This window comes from Mus caroli, unplaced genomic scaffold (assembly GCF_978045245.1).
Source record: "Mus caroli unplaced genomic scaffold, Mus_caroli_1 scaffold_2, whole genome shotgun sequence".
NCBI lineage: Eukaryota > Metazoa > Chordata > Mammalia > Rodentia > Muridae > Mus > Mus caroli.
The window spans coordinates 88,839,534-88,845,743 of NW_028227257.1; positions in this window are offsets into that span (position 1 = coordinate 88,839,534).

Below are 6,210 nucleotides of genomic sequence, written 5' to 3' on the forward strand. Positions count from 1 at the left end.
GTGCCTTTCTCTATTCAATAAATGGCTTTTCTCTATTTCCGAATAATTGCTCAAGACTAGACTTTATATCCATATTCCCCTCCCCAGCCCAGTGTCCACATTCCAGCCACCAAAGCTGAAAAAAGCAAAATAAATCTCCTTGTTACAGGGCACATCTTAGAACTTCCCAGTTATATTCTACTGGCAGAATTTAGTTACATAGCCACAATTGTAGAAACTCTGTCCTCCAGGCCCAGGATATGCTGTTGCAATCTTGGCATCAGAATAGCTGTTTGTCTATAAGATTGGGCCCACTGGTGGATAATAACATCCCCTGATGTGAAAGGGGCTCCAGACTCAGTGTACAATGGCCCTCCCCTACTCAAGGACATAAGTATTTAATGACTGGAGGAGGACAGAGACTCTTGAGTGGTATAGCTGCCATAAGTTGCCCACTTTCCTGTCAGTAACCCTTTGCTTATTCTTCTACAAGCAACCCTCATTGGCTCAAGCTAAACTTGGCTGGAATTATTTATTTTATCGGCCATTGATGCCATATTTAGGATGAATAAGTGTTTTGTTCACATGTCTCCAGGAAAACAACACTTGTTACCTGAACAGTTGAGGGACAGAATCAAAGCTAAGATGGGGAGGAGTAAAGGTGAGTTTGCTGTGGGTGATAGGACCTGCAACTGAAATTTAGCCATTTGAGGATAGAGCTGGCCCACAGGCATTCCTGATAAGGCCATCCTTCCCCAGGGGGTATGGAATGCCATGTTCTTGTTATGGCGCCATTGCTTTGTCCCTGCTATGGGTGATAAGACACATTACTGAAGCCGGACACACCTTTATTCCCAGCACTTGGGAGGCAGAGGCAGGCAGATTTCTGAGTTCAAGGCCAACCTGGTCTACAGAGTGAGTTCCAGGGCTAAACAGAGAAGCTCTGTCTTGAAAAAGAAAAAAAAAATGCAACTGAGATCTTACTCCCTGTGAGGGTAGAGAATTTATAGGAGACTCACTGAACGACTCATTCACTATATGAAAATGTAAGGCCTTAATAAAAGGGGGCCTACTACATGAGTACAGGAGTACATAGCACCCTGAAATGACTGACATAGTAGAGAATATATACAGTGTATGAAACTGGAACATATGGGATGGGGGCATAAACAGATTATGGCATCAGTTATGTGAACTTTGCCATAAGACATTCAATTGAAATTCAGCTATTTCTTTCAGAAAGAAGGAGCTCACCTAAGGGCACTAGCCCCTGAATTGTCAGGAAAATGAAGAGCCAGCTGTGGCACTGCACACCTTTGATCCCAGCACCAGGCAGGCAGAGGCAGGCTGATCTTTGTGAGTATGAAACCAACTTAGTCTACATTCTGAGTTCTAGACCAGCCAGAGCTACATAGTACAGAGTACCAGTTTTGGTTTGTTTTCTTTAATGGTTTTGGAAGAAGGTGGGTGAAAATGATGAGGTAGAATTATCAGTTTGTTGGGGGTTTTGATTGTTGTTGTAGCCCTGGCTGTCTTGGGACTCACTCTGTAGACCAGGTTGGTCTCAAACTCAGAGACCACCTGCCTCTACCTACCGAATGCTGGGATCAAACTTAGAACCCATACGAAGTATTGGACAGCGGGGAGAGGAGGTAGAAGTAACAGAAGAATCCCTGTGAGACCCGATATTTAATACCGAGGAAAAGAGAACATATGAATCAGCATGAAGACACAGGCCTGGTATAGTCAGGAACGACTCTGCGTCTCAACTGCCTGAATTGGGGAACTTTTTAAATAGTGTGTGTATGTGTATGTGTGTGTGTGTGTGTGTGTGTGTGCTGAGCGTGGGTATGTATGCATGAATGCAGGGACATGAAGAAGGTAGTGGTGTTGATCTGAGTGAGCCAAAGGAGCAAGCCGTAAATATCATCCCTCCATGGTCTCTGCAGCAAGTCCTGCCTTGACTTCTGCCTTTGCTTCCATTCATGATAGACTGTGACCTGTAAGATGAAATAAATCCTTTCCCAAGTTGTTTCTGGTCATGGTGTTTATCACAGCAATGGAAAAGCAAACCAGAAACACCAAGAGAGAAAGAGAGGAGGGAGGGAGGAAGAGAGGCTTATTCAGTAGGGAATAGGGCTTCAGTGGGTTTTCTGGGCTTGTGGGTAAAACATAATTTGGGGGGTTTTTGTTTTGTTTTGTTTTGTTTTTGGTTGGTTGGTTTTGGGGACAGGGTTTCTCTGTGTATCCCTGGCTGTCCTAGAACTCACTCGGTAGACTAGGCTGTCCTCAAACTCACAGAGATTCACCTAACTCCACCTCCCAAGTGCTGGAACAAAAGGTATCATGAGCCATCATGCTTTATAGAATGGAAGATGCTCTATGACTCTAAATGATTTCGACTGGAATGTAAATTGTGTTCAAGAAGTGCTAAATTAGTCAAGAGATGCTAAGAGCTGGGCAGTGGTGGTGCAAGCCTTTAATCCCAGAACTTGGGAGGCAGAGACAGGTGGATTTCTGAGTTCTGACTCTTGATCCTCCTGCCTCTACCTCTCAAGTGCTACATGGCCATGCCTGGTTCTCTGAAGTGCTGAAGTGCTAGGAACTGAGCCCAGACCTTTATGCATGTTAGGCAAACACTCTACCAACAAAGTTATAACCCCAGAACCCTGCAGACACTTTGAGAAAAAAGCAATTGTAGTTTTACACACACGTGTAAAACTATCACCTGCAAATGGAAATACTTGAAAAACTGAGGCTAGACTACTTTGTGAATCCACAGGAAAGATGATTTATGTACAGAAATGTTGTTTCAGGGTATGGTGCCTCCTTTCTTCTCTGCCTAGAGCAAGAAAAGAAAAGGTTGCATCCACCAGCAGAGATCTGCCAGTTTCCTTTGCAGAAGTTGGTCTGAATGTGAATTTTCAGCTTGACAGTGAGCAACTGAGTGCTTGTTCTTACAGAGAAGTTGATCAGGCTCAGACTGAACAACAGGGATCCAGAGTTGAAATCCGTAAGCCTCTAGGATTCTTCTCACACTGGAGGATGGATTCCTAATAAGAAACCAAATGAGTAGAAGTTGAGACCAGCCTGAGGTGTGCTGTGTAAGCTGGTGTACTGGCTAGTTTTGTGTCAACTTGATACAGCTGGAGTTATCACAGAAAAAGGAGCTTCAGTTGAGGAAATGCCTCCATGAGATCCAACTGTAAGGCATTTTCTCAATTAGTGATCAAGGGGGAAAGGACCCTTGTGGGTGGTGCCATCTCTGGGCTGGTAGTCTTGGGTTCTATAAGAGAGCAGGCTGAGCAAGCCAGGGGAAGCAAGCCAGTAAGTAACATACCTCCATGGCTTCTGCATCATCTCCTGCTTCCTGACTTGCTTGAGTTCCAGTCCTGACTTCCTTGGTGATGAACAGCAGTATGACATTGTAAGCTGAATAAACCCTTTCCTCCCCAACTTGCTTCTTGGTCATGGTGTTTGTGCAGGAATAGAAACCCTGACTAAGACAGCTGGCATGGACATGTAACAGCTCACTGTTGTGCTGGTTGTTGATTTTTGTGTTCTAGAAGGTTCTCCTTATGGAGACTCTCTTGAAGGTAGGATAATGGTTCCCCCGCCCCCCGAGTTTCTTCCTGTTATAATGATCAACTGGACACAGGATTTTCAGTGCTGAAGCTGTGACAGCCCTGAGCAAACCAGGATAGTTTGTCATCCTAAGAATAGACCTTATCCCTGTCAATCACACAGAATTTAGAAAGACTAAAACAGAAAAACGAACTGGAGAATGTTAATTTTGAGTCTCTCATTTCTTATACATACAATTTTGTAAAATCTTGGTAGGATGTAGAAAGTAAAACAGGCCCAAGCACATGGACATACACAGGGGTAATGTCTTTCAGTTTATTTTTTTTTTCCCCAGCACTTGGAAGGCAAGAGGGTGGCAAGTTTAAGGATAAACTAGGCTACAGAGTTTATAAGGGAGACAAAACAAGCTATTGCTGCTAAGCTTTGCAAAGCAAGTAGAATGCTTCTTAGTGTGTGCTAGCTTCTGAGTTTGATTTCCCAGCACAAAAATAAATAAAACCCAAACCAGGCATGGTGGCACACATCTTTAATCCCAGCATTCTGGAGACAGAGGCAAGTGGATCTCCAGAAGTTCCAGAGCATCCAGAAACCCTGTCAGAAAGAAAGAAAGAAAGAAAGAAAGAAAGAAAGAAAGAAAGAAAGAAAGGGACGGAGGGGAGGGGGAGGGGACAGGGAGGGGGGAGAGAGGGAGAGAGAGAGGGAGAGAGAGAGGGAGAGAAGGAAGGAGGAGGAGGAGGAGGAGGAGAAAGGAAGAAAAAGCAAAAACAACAAAAAGTAGATGACTGATTAAAGAAACCCTGTCTCAAATAGAGATAGATAGATAGACAGACAGACAGACAGACAGATTAGATAGATAGGCCAGGCAATGAAGGCACATGCCTTTAATCCTAGCACTTGGGAGGCAGAGGCAGGTGGATTTCTGAGTTTGAAGCCAGCCTAGTCTATAGAGTGAGTTCCAGGACATCCGGGCTACACAGAGAAACCCTGTTTCGAAAAAGCCAAAAAAAAAAAAAAAAAAAAGGATAGATAGATAGATAGATAGATGATCCATCAATCTATAGATAGAGCAAGCAAAAACAAACAAACAAACAAACAAAGCAGGTGGCTGATTATGGCCTTCATTCCCAGCACTACAGAGGACTAGAAGCAGGTGGATTTCTATGAACTCCAGGCTAGCCTGGGCTGTATAGTGAGTTCTAGGTCAAATAAAGTTACTTAGTGAGACTCTTGACAAAAGTAAAACCCAACAAACAAAAACAGAGCTAGGTACTGTGGCATGTCTGTCATTCTAGTACTTGGGAGGCTAAGGTAAGAAGATTGGTGAATTTAAGGCAACCTTGAACTAAATAGTACAAGGCTAGTCATGGCTATATAATGAGATCTTATCTCAAACTAAACAGAAAAAAATGTACAAAGAACAAAATGTAACAAAGTCTTCACTGTATAATGCTCAGAACTTGTTTCCAAACAACTATCCACTGCCCCACATCCAGGACCTCCCTGAACCCATTAAGTCTGCTCTCCTGCCGAGCCACCCACGTCACAGCAGAAGATTAGGATGAGAAACAGCATTTGGAATAGAAATAAAGAGCAGATAATAATCCATAATTGTTTCTAATCTTTACGATGAGTCACCCTCGATTTATTTCCACATTCCTCTGTCATCCGCTGTTCACTTCTTCTTCGTCACCAGATTAACACTGCCAAAGGGAGGTAGAAAATGATCCAAGAGGCCAGCTCAGAGGTGTCACATGATGAGTGACTGAGGAACTGGGAACCAGACAATCCTCAGGAAACTCTTTTCAGTCCTAGCAAAGACACCAACGTGTGAGCCTCGTTCACACTTGCATTATCCCTATCGGGTTATTTTTACAACAGTGAGATTTTAGAACAAGACTTGTTAGGGGTTTATTTATTTCCTGGGAAGTTCCGTCTATCACTCTGCATATAATATCCTAAGGTCTAACTCTTAGAGCTGATTTCAAGACATGCTTTCTACTTCGGCTTTTTAAAGACAGGGCTTCCTGTTTCTCCCAAGGACTGTCCTCTCTACAAAGAATTTCCAAACATACTATATAAGTATTCTCATATCATTGCCCAAGGAAACATAACCAAGACAGGTCTGGTGGCATAGGTCTGCAATCCCAGCTATTCAGGAACCTGAAGTAGGAGGATCACAAGGTTAAGGTGTGTCTAGACTAGTGAATTCAAGGCCAGTTTGGGCAACACAATAATAAAATGGAAGAAAAAAAAAAGTGAGCATGCTGACAAGATGGCTCAGTGGGTAAGAACACTGACTGCTCTTCCAAAGATCCTAAGTTCAAATCCTAGCAACCACCCGTAATAAGATCTGACGACCTCTTCTGGTATGTCTGAAGTCAGCTACAGTGTACTTATATATAATAATAAATAAATCTTTGGGCCTGAGTGAGCAGGGACTGAGCAAGTGGGGCTGACTGGAGCAGAGGTCCTAAAATTCAATTCCCAACAACCACATGAAAGTTCACAACCATCTGTACAGCTATAGTGTGCTCACATACATAACACACACACACACACATACATATATACATCTTTTTTGTTTGTTTTGTTTTGTTTTTTTCGAGACAGGGTTTTTCTGTATAGCCCTGGCTGTCCTGGAACTCA